General features: G+C 40.2%; 1 protein-coding gene across 4 annotated transcripts in view; it reads right to left on the bottom strand.

Annotated features, from left to right (window-relative positions):
* slc8a2b (solute carrier family 8 member 2b) overlaps positions 1-17,816 on the bottom strand; it is a 244,572-nt gene that overhangs the window by 162,060 nt on the left and 64,696 nt on the right. For 3 of the 4 annotated variants that reach the window (XM_085130532.1, XM_085130534.1, XM_085130531.1), the window contains exon 2: positions 15,491-15,530. The exons of the other annotated variant lie outside the window; for it this stretch is intronic. The gene's annotated coding sequence lies outside the window, so the exon portion shown is untranslated. The remainder of the gene's footprint in view (positions 1-15,490; positions 15,531-17,816) is intronic. 4 annotated transcript variants of the gene reach the window in all.

Genomic DNA, 17,816 nt, shown 5'->3' on the forward strand with positions numbered 1-17,816 from the left:
AACATGCTAACAGGGCTACTAGCATGTCTGTGTGGTATACAGGCTGCTCGGCTGCGGATAAGGAAGACTGTGCAGAAAATCCCTGACTGCCCACAACATCCTCTGGAGTTGACTGTCATCTCATGCTGCCAACATCATTAAGGATTTCACCCACCCTAGCCATCATCTCTTTGAACTGTTAACCTCTGGCAGATGTTACAGTTCAACCAGAGTACACACATCCAGATTAAGTAACAGTTGCTTCCCCCATGCAATAAACATGCTAAATAAGAAAAAACACTAAATTGCCACCCATCTTCCTGCCATGCCCCTGTACTTTGTTAACATACACACAGGTAGGGATGGGTACCGGTATCCGGTGCCATGATGGCACCGGTTCTGACATAAACGGTAGTAACCAGACCGAAAAGCAGCGCACATTTCGGTGCTTTATTTCGGTGCTTTTTTTCCTGAGCTGTGATACACTTTCTTCTTCCTTACATTTGTATTGGCGGTTGGCAAACAACTGAAAGGTGCATTACCGCCACCAACTGGTATGGAATGATACACTTTAGATTCTAGCCAATCATTTTAAGTTTCCGAGAATAGTAGGCGGGTCCAGGTACGTACGTTCTTTTAGAGCAGAGCTACAAATTAAAAATGTCCAAGGCGAAGCGGTCAAAAGTCTGGCTGTACTTCACAGCAAAAGATGCAAACTCAGCAGCTGCAACAAGTGCTTTAAGGTGATACTGTGATACTGTCAAAGGAGGTAACACCTCAAATCTGATGAAACACCTGGCGACGCATAGTGTTTTTTTTTAAAGCCGAGAAATGCGCCGTATTTGATAGCTTGCTGCGAGACCTCACACCGAGCACATCTACTGCTTGTGGGTTGCCTGTTATCGGACCCGGAATTAGCAACATCCCCCAAAAACCCGAAGAGGAGAGTCCTGGCCCCTAGCCCTGCCAGTGTAGCAGAAATGATGACGGATGATAATGGCAGCAGCAGCCGTTCTTCTCTGCGTGAGTAGCTTAATGTTGTTCGTGTGTAATTTACGTTGAGTAGGCTAACCACGTTATTACATTAATGCATGTAAGGCGAACAGCAAACACCATCATAGCTACATGCAGCTGTCTTCTTCTTTGATGGCAGATACTCCCTTCACCCTGGCCAAAAAGGCTAAAATGACCAAAGAAAAAGTGGAAAACAGTTAAACATGAGAGGTTTTTGGACAAAGTTTGTGTTTTTTTCCATTGTTTAAGCACTGCTTCCAGCCAAGAATGATACCATATATGCCCCATAGCTGCAGAAAAGGCTAACATTGTTATCTTTTTACAAAAAAAACAGCTGAACATGAGAGGTTTTTGGACCACTTTTGTGTTTTCCATTCTTTAAGCACCGGTTTGAGCACCGTTTAAGCACCGGCACCGTTTCAAAAGTACCGGTTAGGCACCGGTATCGGATAAAACCTAAACGATACCCATCCCTACACACAGGGTTTTCAAATCTTTATCTATCATAGATTCTATTGTATGCCTTAGTTATCCATGTTCCAATCAGCATCATGTGTCTTCAGTTGCACTGTAGAGAAGCATTTTGATTTCATTTTATGTATTAACAATGACAATGAAGGCAATTCAGGTCAATCTAGAATGGACGCCTGTATATTAAAAATGATTTTTTTAAATTTATAGGGTCCTTCTCTGCGACTCTTTTACGAATGTGACGTCTGTGTAGCTGTGCATACCCAACCTCATTAAACTGATTCTCAGCTGGTGTGACCATTTTTAAGGGTATTAACATATCAGCTATTATTTTGTAGAGCTGAGAAGGAATATTCTCATTTTTTTAATATGTTAACCAATAAACACTACACACAGCCTAGCTCTGAGGCATATTTATACATATAGCAGTAATATAACACATCAAACACATTACGTGAATCAAAATAGTAGGAATCAGAAAATGAAGAAAAATATTCAGACAGAAGAAACGGTTAATTTAAAGGCTTTGGGAACAAAATAATGCCAAATAAATTAATAACAAGGGACAAAAAAAGCTCTCCCAAAACACACTCCTAGCTGTTCATGGTTAAAATGGAGAATTCACTGTTAATAATATATAACTAGATTTTTTTATTTTGTAGGCCTAGAACTTAAAGTATTAATTAAAATAGTATCAATGCAGCGAGTTCCAACTTAAAGCAAACAGCTTTAATATATTAAAAATGTGCTTCTAAAATTATTTCAGAGATATTGTAATTCATGTTTATCACAGTGTGTTCTATTATATTATTATTAGCTTTCTATAGAGCAGCAATATCTACCAGTGACAGGATGGGTGCAGAGGACATGCTGTAATTTGATACTTTCTCATAAGATCTAAAGAAATAAAAAAACATTCTGTGATGCTCCAATTGTAATGCTGTATTAAAGATGAGTGGCCATTTCTGCACATCTTTGCCAAAGACAACCAAGTAAGTAAGTTGTATCTCACAAATATGAGAATAATATGAGAGTAGCAGAGTTAACGTCTAGTGCAGACATGCTTCAGAAATGATTAAGACCATTTTTTAAAAAAATACTGCTTTTAAAGTATGTTGCCTTTACCTACACTAGGATAAAAAGGATCAGATATTTGCTTCTCCAGATATTTTTTGATGTACCACTTTTTTTTTCACACCTTTGTCTGCAGCTGAAAATGCAAAGGGACGTTCTTCCTCTCCGCCAGCTCTGCTGCCAGGTCACTCCCTCCGCCGTGCGGTGGATGACTTATGAGTCAAAGTTTAAAGACTATTAACGTTGGTGCACCAGGCAGAGACCATTCCATCATCTTCCTGCTGTCGACATTCAGCAACTTTCTGTTCTGACACACATAACAAATGCCTTCTTACATCCGGCGTGTTACATATTTTGTAGTGTCTGAAATATGTGTGCACATTTATTGACTCACTGAACTTAACACATGAGTAGGGATGGGTATTGATAAGATTTTCACAATTCCAATTCCATTTTCGATTCTGTTTAACGATTCGATTCCTTATCGATTCTCTTATCAATTCTTTTTTTTTTTTTTTTTTTTAAAAAGGAGAACACTAAGGTCGATTAGCTTAGATCTTTGTTTTATATCTTCTCTTTGAACAAGATAGAAATTTAGGAGTAACATGGCCTTACAAACCCAACAGTGAGATCTTAAGAGATCCACAGCCTACGGCTCTTCCATGGGGTGTCACAGGGTCCCCGGGGAAAAAAAATTGTAAATGTAAAATAATAAAATAAATATTCTTCTGTAGCAATAACAAAGTATAACATAAATTATTCTGTAGCAATTACACAAGAATATCCAGTAATGTCCCTGCCTACAATTAAACACATTCACTTACTGAAAATCATCTGCTGTGGCAAATGGGTTCAAACCACAAACTGAGTCACTGCTCGGTGACATTCGTCTATCCTGGCCTGAAAGGAGACGCTACCGGTAGACTGCAGCGAGAACTGCCAGCATCTGAGCCAGACTCTGTCTCTCATCATGGTCACTTAAATGCACAGTAATGGCAGGTTTGTAATAAGGCAGATCGCGCTAACATAATATGCACTGTTAGTTGATTATTTACCTGCCGCATTAACGAGAGAGGACGTGCAAACGTTACCGCTGCTGCTGGGTTGAGATTCACGAGTCCGGAGCGGAATTAAAAACACGACATTCATTTAAGGTTATCACGTGTTTTATGAGCAAATGCTTTTGCATATTCATAGTGTTTCCTCCCTTAAATGAAACATCCACTTTGCAAGTATTGCAAGTTGCCCTGTTGTCATCCGTTCTCGTAAAGTATAATCAAACTTTTTAGTGTTTGAGCAGCTTTGGCGCCGTGTTTTCTGCCAGGTAAATGACGCTCCGCAACGTGGTGACGTCATTCGGGGCGACTGGAATCGATAAGGGAATCGTTTGCAAAAATGGCAAACAATTCCAAGGAATTGAAACAGTGGGAACCGGTTCTCAACAAGAACCGGTTTTCGATACCCATCCCTACAAATGAGGCTGGATTTTTGTGTACCAACCATGTATAAGAGACAGTAAGTATTCAGCAGATCTAACAAATATGTTTTAGTCTTTTTGCCATCTCAGTGAGGCGCGAGCACTTTGTGTATTTAAGCAGTTACTGTAACTATAAACGTTCCTAATAGAAATACTGATAAAGGGTATGCCACTATCATAAGTGGTAACGTATCTAAAACAGCATTAATAAAATGTAAATTTCTAATATTGGATAAATGCACTAAAGTAATCTTTAAGAGGAAGGGAAAGACTTTTGGTAACAAAGGCTTCTGGTGTCTGTTTGTGGCTCATGTTCTACAGACTTGTCATCTTTGAACAGGGTTTTGGGTAAATACAGGTTTGTCTGTGAAGGTTCTCATTCATCCAGGTCATTGTAGTCAAAGGAGCTTGCAAAGAAAAGTGTCTGGACTTCTTTAAGTTACTTGAAGATGTTTCACCTCTCATCCGAGAAGCTTCTTCAGTTCTAAGGTCAAATGGTGGGGAGTCCCAGATATAAACCTAGTGGGAGTATCCCCCCACAGAGGGACAAAAGGACCCCCTGTTCCTCTAATCGCCTGAGCCAAGGTGTGAAACTGGGTGTGAGTAAATACAAGTAAAGGTTTGTGGAATGATCACAAGAGGGACTGCATTTATCCACTGCATTTACTTATCAATATTTGCCCATTTCATAATAACATTTTAAAGTTATTGGTGTATTTTCCTTATTTTTAGTCGTATTCTTTTCCAGTGGCAAATGTTCATATTAAAGCAGGCCACAATTTCAGAGAATCGGCCCAATGTAATGAGCCAAAGGCTCAGCCTTCAGACTGTTTCAACACACAGGATGTTCCTAATATAGTCATCTTTGGCTGTGAGCACAGAAGTGCTACCAACCTGCTCAAACTTTCTGTTGATGAGAGACAGATAATCAAAGGAAAGCTGGATTAAAACTGCATCTTGAAGATTTCACAGTATTAGATTGTAATTTTTTTTTAACTGTAAAATATACAAAGCTGTCCTACTCCAAGATTACAGTCCAAGAATAATATAAAGCTAGAAATGAGCTTCACAGGTCCCCTGTAACAGCACAGAGCTGTTAAAACCATATATTTCAGTCGTAGTCTTTTCTAAAGATTCGTGCTGTTCTATGTCTTTTGTTCAGACAGATGAGTTTATTCGGGCACCATGTGATCACTGGGCAATTTGTAAAGACTGAATTTTACAGCAGTTCGCTTAACTCACATTAACAGCTTAACTATAAAGTGGGATCGAATCCCAAAAGAATCGTTGACAATCATATTTGTTGTAATTTATTTAATTCGCTCAGCCTCAGAACAGCAGCTGGCACATCAGACCTTAGTGACAGAAAGGAAATGAGCTGCGTGACTGCACAGTGTGCCTAACCAGAAACATAAAGCATGCTCTTTACTTTGTCATTGTACCAATACGCTGAAAAAAGATAAGAAAATCTCACTCATGCATACAATAAATGAATATGGTGGATACTCAGAGGAAAAAGAGCAAAGTTCCCTCCCTCTCCTCATCCTTTTTATTCTCGCGACGCTGCCTCTCTCGCGCTTTTTCTCTTAACAAAGTTCATTGTGTGTTTGTGTGTCTCACTGAGAGCCATCCATCTCCCGTCCCTGGCCGCTCTCTATAATTACAGTGGCTCTGCCTTCCCTCCGTGCCAGCTAATGCTCTCCTCATTACATTGTGTATGTGTATGTGTGTGTGTGCTTATCAAATACCAAAATACCACCACCTCCGCTCCTTGGTAATCACAGTCTACATCACCTGTCACCTTTTCAGATCTGGAACAAGAAGCTCGGGAACAAAGACACACATGAATCAGGCTAAACGGGTTTTTTGCTTCACTGAATGAATTGTACTGAGGTGCCTGGCTTGAGCACCAAAGTCAGCCTTCATTTGGTGATTACCAAGGTAATCTGACATAAGAGCTAAGAATTAACTAATTCTTGAAATACACTTGGTGTGTGCCTGTGATGCCTTGTTCCGTACTTCACATGGCTTCAAATCACACTGGGAGCACTTCAGAAGCAGAGCCTTCATCCTGCACAGGGTCTTTTATTTTGAGAATTGACAGCATTCCCTATGCTGTTCCTGTCTGCCTCCCTGCCTTCCTCACACACTCTGTGCAGCTGTAATGGACACGCAGCAGAGAGACACTTCTAGGACACTTGTGAAATGTGCTGCGGCTCATTGGTTGGCAGCACTGCAACGACAAAAGCCACATATGTGGTAAATTTATTTCCCCCATTGAATGAGCGGCCTGTTTTTTCCTTAAATAATTTCATGAAATCAGCAATTACACGAAGTGAAGAAAACATAAAGAATCAGTCACATTTCCCTACAGCCTGAGGAAGAGCAACACAGATTGATTCAGTTTCTCAGCTCAAACTTCAAATGCATACAATTTATGAGCATGTTTTTAAATGCATATCCAAGAGTCCCCAGCCTGCCACAGGGCTAACAGAAGCTAACATTTATGCTCACTTTCACATCCGCAGCCAATTTAGAAACAACAAGTAACCTAATGAGCCCGTGTTTGTACTGTAGGAGGAAGCTGAAATACCCAGAGAACCCATGAAAGCACCAGGTAAGCAAAGGTAAACCTTTATATGAACAGAAGAATAGACGGACACCTAAATTTACATGACTATATATTTAGCCTGTACATAGCTTGTACTCACTACAGCCTGTACATACTTATAGTTATAGAATATTCATAACATACTTCATACCGTGTACATTATAACATACCATAATAGACCAATTTCTGTAACATACTTACATATCTATATTATTGCTAATATATGTTGTAATATATCTATATCACTAAAGCACTTCTGGATGGATGCAAACTGCATTTCGTTGCCCTGTACCTGTGCATGTGCAATGACAATAAAGTTGAATTCTATTCTATTCTATTAATAGGACTATGACTGCTCCATATCATATTGTTCATAATAACACCGGACAGTATAATAAAATTGTTATAACAAAATTATTAAAATGTCAAATCACAATATCATTTCCATAGCAACGCCGTGCGTATGTTTTCTAGTGCGTGCAGAAGCCCCGGGCATGTCTGAGAGAAAGAGCTGCGTATCAGCCTCCAGTGATGAGTCCGTTAAAGGTGGAAACAAGAAACGTGTTTCACCTCTCGAAGCAAAAATAAACCAATATGCAAACAAATGACTTGTTTGCACTGAGCACTCACTAACTTTACTTCATGACAGGAAGAGCAAAAGGTGAATGAAGGTGTCAAGTCTTCATGTTCTTACTTTTACAGGGAAAAATACTACCTGGGCTACTTCTGTGCTTACATTAAATTTATGCTTTGACACTACTATTGCACCATAAAGCTATAATTCATAGTAGGAAGTGTGTCATCAGTGACAGTAGCTCAGAAAACAACGATGGAAAATGTCCTTCGTTTATTTACAGTTATAAATGCTGCTGCGTCATAATTTTTCTTGACAAATCACGATACAGTTTTGAGAATATTTTTCAGTTTAATTACACACGTAGATATATGTGTGTTAATGTCCAGCACATATGGCTCCCATGAGGTTTTGACACAGGGTGAATGTTGCTGTTGGCAAATATCCCATTTGTCTTATTGACATGTTGTCGAAGCTTCATGCGAGCAGTTTTTTATGCTAAACATTAATCATGCTCATTTTCTGTGTTTTTCATTTATAACAAAGTAGGTTCATTCTCAGAAAGGCATATCAGTCTGGAGCTCAACCTGATTTTTTTATTGACACTGCTTTACATCATCTTTACAATGACTGATTAATACCCACCAGCATCATTAGGACTGTGCAGCTGGAGTGATGAAGGGATGGAAGAGGATGAGGAAAAGATTTTGGGTGTGTGCTGATAAAGCTGCTCTGCAGAGGAGGTTGTAGTTTGCAGAGAAGAGTGAAATCATAAGCTGCAAGAACAAGAAAAAAAAAACAGAAGGAGGAGGAAGTGATGGTCACCAAACAGAGTGAAGGAAGGAGGGATAGAGGAATATGTGAAATGAGGCGGGAGAGGAGAAAAGTTTGATATCAGGCCTGTGGCAGAAAAACTGAGAAAAAAAAGGAACAACAAGGAGGAATTATCAGCCATCCTGATGATGCACTAAGACCTCTGAATAAATGTGCCCTTATCATCTATGAAATGATGCTATAATCTGGTTACTGCTGTAAAAGAAGGCACTGTTTTTTCTTGAGCCCTAAACATGTTCATTTTTGTCTAAGCAAAGATTTCCAAGGCTTCCTCAATGACAGCTGTCACTGTGAATCTGTTAAGTAAATAATAAATCTGTCAATCAAGCCGTGTGAAAGGATGGTGTGAAGACTCCAATTAGGCTGCAGAACAAATGAAATCATGAACCCCACTGTGCTCCACAGAGTGCTTTTTAAAAATCGTGTGTGATCACGAGTGAACAAGAAAGAAAGAGAAAGCCTGAGATGTTCAGAAAAGGTAAAAATAAGAGCATTGGAGTCAAACATGGGGAAAAAGTTACAAACAGAAGGCTTCTGGTGGCTGGAAAGTTAAACACAGCATGGATGGAGACCAGCGGGTGACTGAGGTGTGGGTGTGATTGTGTATCAAATGATAAGAGAATAGAATAGAATGTATTATTTTACCTTGAAGATCATAATTTCATCCAATTACCACCTTCAACTGTAAGCTTACAAGCAACACACCACTCAGTGTGTGTTGGTGCCTCAGACCAAGTAAACCAAATGAACCAAAGAAGTTCATTCAGTCAAACATAGAACATAGCGGGTGAGACGAGACACAGGACTGGAGGGTGACATGGACATTACTAAACAAACACGAGCAGACGAAGTCCTTTTAAAGTCATCAGCATTCATATACTTGTAATGGATCACTGTCTCTCTAACACGCACACGCCGGGATCTTCAACTCCCCTTTGGTCCACTTATATAAAACCAATTATTATTCACCACCTTCCACCCACCCACACACTCCTCCCCTCTGCCTTAGCATCCACCCACCGCTGTATCCAGGCAGAAGCCATTAGAGACCACACACAGCAGGAACACTGAACCATTTATGGACACAGGACTATTCATGTCACACACTGTGTGTTGGCTCAGCACGGTGGGAAACACATGCTGGTATCTGCTGCTCGACTGTTATATTCATTTGGAATGTGACAGGAAATTGGTCGAACTGAGCGCTAATAAAGTTTAAATAATCTGCAATGATGCACAAAAAAGTCCCTCTGCAGTCGACTGAGTGACAGAATGAAAGTGTCAGCTGAAACTATTTAAAATCACGCAAAGAATCGACCCTGGCTTTAAAAATGACTAATCAAACAGAACTGACCTACACATTAATCAAAAAGCAATGTTTACAGAAGAAAGGCAAGATGCAGTAACTACTACAGAAATATCGCTTCACCGGTGCCCACAGCTCTGACATACGCTTCACTTTCAGTCAGAGTGAGACTGCAAATACATTTATAGTTGAATTTCCTTAAAGGCATTTAAAACGATCAACTACTGCAGCTACAGACATACTTTTCATTTATCATCCAATCACATCGTGAAGCCTCTAAACTCGCTTTTCTGTAGTCTGCTCACATGTGCAGAATGCAGAGGTATGCAGTATGAGCGACATCTTCTCTCAACGCACACATGCACTAAATTGCATAAGAGAATTCTTGTGCATACATGACTGGAGTGCTATGTACAGTATATAGAGCGTTTTTACTCTGAGCACATTTAATACAATATCCGTCCCTGACCTGACCATCTGTCATTTCATCTATAAAAATCAGGTGAACAGCACTGTTCCCTGTTCTCTTTCATAATATAAAATAGCAAGATTAAAGGTGGGGAAGGATTTCCTCTCACTGTGGGATCAGTAAGCTCCACATTCAGATTTTTTTGGTCTCTTCTTATCACTTCCCTGGGAGACATATTCCCCAAACTATTAAAGTATGGCCAAATTGATGTTGGTAGGAGGAGAGGTTTTGGCATTAGAGTAAAATGAAATTGTCTGTCCTGGTAAAAGACTCGGCTGCAGTAACTTTCAGAGAGCCAACCAACTGTGCTCATGTGAGGCTCCAGTTCAAGTCTATTTGTAACATTTGTGCTTGTTTGGGAACAACCACCGAGATGTTTTTGTGCCTCTGCTACAGAAAAATACTCACTTCTTTGCTTCGTGCAATGTTTAGACGAGGAGCAAGAGAAAAATTGCTGTCCGTTTATCTTTTAACACCAATGATGTAACACCATTACATATACCTCATTATTATAAAAAAATCTGATATTAAAATAACCCTGTGCCTCACAACAAATCGCTGCTGTATACATAACATGGTTCACTAGAAAACCAAATTATTCTTCAACAAATCATCATAATGGTCTTTAAAATATTACAGCTATTGCATTAAATTTTTATATGACTTGGCAAATGACTCTTGTCACACTGCTGTACTGTTAATAAATACTGAAATAGTAAATAGTTGGTTTCACAGGTTACATTATTTCAATCTTATTTATTTTTCACATTTGTAATGGGACGAATTGGAGGATTTTGCCAAGACTGAATCCAAACAAAGACCCGTGACCAACATGCCACAAATCTAGACTCATTGATTTTGTGTCTTTTTCACACATAGAGGGGGTGTCAGCCTTTCTAATAAAATATTGATTATGCTTCAATCATCTTCACCCAGCATCCCGAAGCTACTAGTGTGCAACAGTCTGTGTTGTTCAGTGAAAGTAATGGATTGGATTGTCGGGTAATAACATTCAGGCTCAGAGGCAGGATTTAGTCCCTGGAGGTAACAAGGTTACAGGTTCAAATCCCGCGGGTACAGCCATTTATATTCTACAAACAGGCAGACAGGAAGCCAATGGAAATATGAAACCTCTGGCAAACCATGTGTACGTGATTAAAGGAAGCTGCGTGTGGGGGGTGGCTGATGCAGGGACACCGAAGGACAATCTTAGAATGTATCTTAATCATTTTGTCGAGGAAATCAGCGGTGGAGATTCAAGGCTCACAATATAATGGCAGCCTTTGAGGTACGGGTTTACAAGGAGGCCCCAAAAAAAGCAGAAGTCATGATGGATCAGATTTCATGTTGCATAGTTAATAAAAATCTTGTTAATGGGGGCGTGTGTTTGATTAAAACAAACATTTTGTGACACACAGTCTCAGCCATTCCCAGGATTTTGTCAGTGAGCGGCACATTCAAACTCAAGGTAGGGGGCACTCTGCAAAATAGAACAACTGCTTAGATAGAAATCCAGTGTAGGAACGAAAAGTAAGATTTTCAGGCGAAGCCTCGATACAGATGTATTACTGTAACCTGCATAAACAAGAGCCTAGCATGGTTTCATGTTCAATAAATGTTTTACAAAGAAATGCAAGCAGTATTCAGTGTCTGTACCCCTATAGTACTTCAGTTATGCAGGAACACGTACATTAATATTATACAACTGGGTCATAATTATTTATTTATGTGTATCTCTCTTTAATGTTGCAGCTGGAGATGATTTTAAGTACTTGTATAGTGCTGGGTAGTTTTATCTTTAATAATAGTGCAGCGTGCATGAGTAAATCCAAATGTTAAAATCTGCAACAGAAGAAGAAACCAAGCTTCAAAATATGTGGCCTTACATGCAGGAAGGTGGTAGAGTAGAAGAAATAAAAATACCTGGAGTATAATAACATTAAAGCGAGCTTCAGTTGAGTAAATGCATTAAGTTACATATCCACATGCTCATGCAGTAGAGCTTTGAGCTGTGAAATGAATATTGTTGTAGTCCAAAGATATTGGTGTAGGTGGGACACATATTAGTGCTGCTGATGCTGTTGCTCTAGATGCAGTCTCAAAGTCACGCGCCGCACTCACTGGGATGTATTGAATCAGTAATCAGATCATATTTTTTTAAAAACACTTTAAATTTTAAATCGTCTGTGTTAAACCTTCTTGCTGATGTTGCTTTATAATATACAGATTTCTTAATGTCATTTGCACTTGTTAGAATTCCATATTACACAGTTGGACCTGATTATTTTTTGTTTATTTAATTTGGTCTTGTTCTTATTCTTTCCATCTCACCCTATCACTGGCATCACACCAACCATCTGCATGTCCTCCTTCACTACATCCATGAATCTTCTCTGAGGCCTTTTCCTCCTGCCAGCAACGTCTTTGACATCCATGGTTCAATATATCCATTATCCCTCATCAGCACATGCTCACTCTCATATATAAAAATTATTAGGCCTTCACTTAGGCCATATAGTACTTCTACTTATAAAAAAGTTATTTTTATTGTAAATTATACCGTTTGTATTGTTCTGCTACTGCTGCAAGAGTAATTTCCCCGATGGTATCAAGTACAACGTGATATAAAGTATCCAAACATTCTACATCCTACTGCAAACCAGGGAGAAGGACAGAAACCACACTTTTAACTAAAAGAGACTTCATTCATCTATTTTACCTTTATGGGGTTAATGAAGTGATAATCACAGATAAATTTAATTTATATTTCAAACAGACCTCTCACACAGGGCACAAGCTTGGACGCAAACACCCAGAGCAGACATATCGACTGAAGGAAGAAATGTTGCTCAGAGGAGTAATAAAATGTGATCAAATGAAAGTAATAAAGTATTAATGAGGATGAGATAATTCAAGCGGGCATAAAAATAATCAATGTGTGCGACAATGGAGAGGAAATGGCCACTTTCACTGGCATCTCTTCCTACTGGACCACTGCCCACATCGTTAGAGGTGATTCCCCAGTCAAAACTATGTCTCATACTTTGAGCTGTCCCTAATCGCTGTCTCCATTACATTTCAGGGATGGCGGAAAAGAAGGAGGAAGGACAGAGAAGTATAATTACTGATGTAAAGTGCATGAAGTTGACTACTTTTTTGAAATAACAGCAACTGTTCTGGAACCAGAAAGAGAAACGGTGAAAAAAAGACGCGGTATAGGCCAGAGAGACCAAGAAGACAAGGATGATGAAAAAATGAACAAAAGGATGATGTAAAATGATAAAGAAAGAAAACACGAATTCTGTGAGAAAAGTCTTCCTCCAGCCCTTGATGTTGCTTTTTTAAATAAGAGGTTAGAGATTGATTAAATTTAGAGATGCACTGATGCGCTGTCAGCTGATTCACTCGCTGGGTAAACACCTTGATTAATGTATCTTCTTTTCCCTGAAACAAAATGGAACATGCGCTGGGCTGTGACTGTTTCTGTTTTCATTATAATTCTGATTGCACTGGAGCCATCTGCCGTTTCATCGATCCAATAGCTTTGCATTAGGAAGTCTTTTATTGTGCTGCAGCGATTCCCATAAAAGTAATTATTGTTCAGCATTAAATGGATTCATCTTCAACACAATCAGCTCAGCTCTGCTGTTGCAGCTGGTTTAGATGAAATACTAAAAGAAGCTAAACACAGCTTAGTGTGATAGTAGGATGCAAACATTTACAAAATAATTTGGGGGAATACTGTATACATTTTAACTGAATGGCCAATGTCTCGTAGATTTAAAGAAGATGAATCATGTATATCATGAAATCTCATTTTTTAATTTAAAGATAATCAGAAATGGGAGAAAAAATGAAAATGGACAAGCGTTTATATCACTTCTCTGTTACTGACAGCGCAAACATTTTACAATTATTATTTAGATTAATACAGTACGCTTAACACATTCTATAAACTTTAAACACTTTACCTAACTGTCTCCACATTTAACCTCCTAAGACCTGAACTCTTCCACGGCATGCATTTTTAATTTCTCTTTGATATTTGGGTATATTGGGGCCCGATGAATGTAAAAACAAAGAATTACCAGATTTTTTTTTTAACCTTATTTTTGTTTTTAAGAAAAATAGGAGCCACATATGAGGATATTCGTTTAAAATTACAAGATAGATAGAACAGTAACATATAATGCCCTCGTAAGTGGATATCAGGCCCATGTAGAGCAAAATTGAGTATTTTAGTCTAAATAACCCAAAATGTGATGTCCACATATGTGGACGCCAGGTCCTAGGAGGTTAATCTAACAGGCTTGTTTTTGGACTGTTGGAGGAAGCAGAGTATCCAGAAGAAATCCACACAAGCGCAGGAAGAACCTGCAGACTCCACCCAGAAAGGTCTGAACCAATCAGGATGCTGAAACGAGAAACCTTCTGGCTGCAGGGCAACAGTGCCAGCCACTGCACCACAGTACCGTATCAGTGCATCTCTAACTCAAACACCGGTTTGCTGTGTTTGAAAGTTGGTGTGGTGACTGTTTAGGGATCATTGCAGATTACAGCTGTTATAGCACAGCAGTGCCGTGGTTAGCACTGTCACCTCACAGCAAGAGTGTCCTGGGTTTGTGATGACACTTCACTACTTGTAGTTGACAGTCATGGATGGAAATGGTTGATTTGTGACCATTCATAACTGTTGCCACATTAAAGGAATCTTATTCAGAACTCAAATCTGATCGCTACAGTGATCAAAAGCAAATTGAAAAAATTTCGTCAATTCAACAACACTGCAGATACAACACAACTAGATGCAGAAACCAGTAACACTCGGGAACAACAAATCCCTCCTTTTTGCTGTTGCGTATTTTCACTGTGTTTTCTAGATTTGCTTTGATCTTTTTGTTTTTACGTTGCAATCTAGCATCATCCAACATCAGCCTGCATTAAAAGGGACTGAATTAGAGAAGAGCATCATAGTGTCACCTTCTTTGTTCAGGTGACCTTTGGCTGTTGGCAGTTTTATAAGGAAAACTTAAAGGCAAAAGAACATACAGCTGTCACTTTCTCCAAACACTTTTACTTATTTCCACTGGGCCAGTACTGCAAACATGAGGTCATGTGTGAGGGTACTTTACTGAATGAAGCATTTAAAAAAGAGAAAAATGGCACAAACATGGAGGAAACAGCCTGTTGATTGTTGGCAACAAGTCCCTGTTCTCCTGATACATGCTGCTACATCACACGCAGCCTGGAGAGATGACTCGCACACATTTTCTATTTGTTCAAAAAAAACAACAACAACTTTCTCACACACACACACACACACACACACACACACACACACACACACACACACACACACACACACACACAGGGCAGTCCTGGGTTTCCTGGCTTGGATGATGGCAGTGAGATGTTCAGTATTCAGAGTGAAGGAATAAAACCAGTGAACAGGGCGAGCTGGCTTCAGTAACAAAGCAGCCTCTTTGTGACTCGCTCACTGGGACTCATGTGTGTTTGTGTGTGTGTTTGTGTGTGTGGCAGGATCTCTCCTCATAAAGCATTTGTTCATGCATAAAGCGACTGCACATTAAAACTTTGCGTACTGTAGACGGCGCTTCTACGAGCATATGCGTGACAACACAGCTTACTCATGCACAAACACACAAAGCCATTTTACTTACCCGAACCAAACTCATGGGGTCGTGGAGGAGTTCAGCTGCCCTGCAACAATCAACAAAATGTGATTAGGAGACGGCCCGAACAGAAAATTCCACACATTAAAACAATATTAGCATCTTGAACACATCCTTGGGACAGACTCTCTAAAATGCACCTTTCAATCATAAGCTCAGAAAGTGGTTTCTCACAGTGCAGCATCCTCCTATCCTGAGCCAGCTTCTCTTCTGCCTTAATGTCCTGAGACACTTAACCAAAGTAAACAGATCAATAAAAAAAGAAATTGCTTTGTTTCACTGGCTGTAAAGGATTTGTCTCCACTGCACCTATAGAAAATCACTGAGAGAATCAGCGGCTAATATTTCTATTGAGAACCTGGCACACTCTACAGGTTTCTACTGATGTTTCTTTAGTGCTTGTTCCTCCAGCACACAAGCACAGAACATCATTTTGTGCTCTGATAGGTTTTATCACTGGCTACTTTAATCCTTTCAGATTTTAGTACCTCATATGTGGTATTCCAGTCCCTGTAATTGTGCGTTCTTTACTCTTCCAAGTGTCTTGGTACATAACAAAGAGTTTAAAGGAGCTGCCAGCGTAAATTAAATGTTAAGACGGAGAACATACAGCTTTTAAAAGTATGGGAATTTAAACGTCTCAGTGGTTGCGTGGGCTAATGAAGCGACGGCTTGCCAAGACTTCAGCAGCCTGCGTGTCTTTCCTGAGGTAGTGATAAGGATTCCTCTCTCCAAGGTAAAGGGTGTATAGATTGGATTATTGATCGGTGTGCACAAAAGGAAGAGAAAAGGAAGTGTATGTGAGAGAGAGGGAGAGAAACAGGAAGGAGGGAAGAGAGAACGGTTCAGAAAGCCAAAGCAGCCAGCTGGTAGATGAAAGCAAGCTCCATAATGACGGAGAGAGGTGAGTGTTATGCCACAGAGTGTTTTTTTTTAAAAGATGCATCAGGCTGTTCTTGGTCTGTCAAAGCGGCTGGCATTTACACACAAGGTGCCCTTCAGTGTCTGCGCCCTGATGCTCCTGGTTACGGCAGGTTAGGGAGACGTGTTTGTCACTCCCAACTCAGTGTCGTCTCTCTCTGCAGTTTGCCTTTTGCCCTCAATCCCCCCAAGTAGTCATGTTAGATGGCTGTCCCATCTCTGAGTCTAGGGTCTCTTCCTTTACAAAGGAGAGTTCTTCCTCCTCACTGTCACCAACTATTGCTCATAAAGGATTATCGGATGATTAGGATGTTTTTTTTACCTTACAATATTTTACTGTTATGTAGGAGTATAGTGTAACTGAGAAAATAGGTTTTATTTGATGGGAACAATCTTTGCTCACAGATTTTTATCAGAAGTCAGTTACAGGCCAGGAGTAAGGACGTCTGGTTAAAGATGACTAAGATGCTCATTTCCAGCTCCATGTTGTTAGTTCACTTCATCCCTTGTCATAGACAAGTTGATTCAGTAATCACAAGTAATGTGCTTTTCATTGACATCATTATTGTCACAAGGCCAAGTGGCCTGTACTGAACAGGACTCAGGTGCAGGAACCCAGAGCAGAGACAGGAGATGATGTAACAATTATTTATTAGGTTTAAGTGCAAGAACCGTAGCAAGGACAAAAAAACCCCAATAAGACGCAGAGTTTGACGTGGCTAGGGCGAGGGAACGGGGCCTGAGATGCAGAGTGGAGCTGAGCAGGGAACAGTCACACTGAAGAGAGAAGATAGTGGAGTTAGGGAGGTAGTGGAGGCAGCTCTGAAGTGGCAAGTTGTAAGAGTAGCAATTCTTACTTGCAGTAGGGGACATGGAGTGTTGAGGGGGGGGGGGGGGGGGGGGGAGAGAATCCAGGTGAGAATCCAGGGGAGGCTGAGTGGCGTGGAAAGGCTGACCTGAGATCCGGGGGCTTCAGATGGAGTGTGATGGCAGGAGGGCAGGCAGGTGAGGCACAGAGTAATTTTCAAAATGCTTGCTTGGTATCCAGAGGTGGAGCGTGAGCCAAGGTGAATCCAGCAAATGAGTTGATGACAAACTGGCAGTAAATGACCATCAACGTGTGGCTTAAATCCCTCTGACTTGATTGCCTGCAATAGGCTCCAGGCTTGCACGAGCTGGAGGAGTTGGCCCTGCCCAGGGGCGGATCCCAGGTAAGTTCAGGAGCCTTACGGAAATTCCAGCCCCCCACCGCAGACCACGACAATTATAATAATAAGTCAGAAAAAAAACTCTGAACTTTCAAAGAGATTACACTGACTTTACTGTTTGATACATACATGTATCTATGCCATTGTGCCCTGTGGATGACAACAGACTAGTGTCATTTTGACCC

Source organism: Neolamprologus multifasciatus, chromosome 14 (assembly GCF_963576455.1).
Source record: "Neolamprologus multifasciatus chromosome 14, fNeoMul1.2, whole genome shotgun sequence".
Classification (NCBI taxonomy): domain Eukaryota; kingdom Metazoa; phylum Chordata; class Actinopteri; order Cichliformes; family Cichlidae; genus Neolamprologus; species Neolamprologus multifasciatus.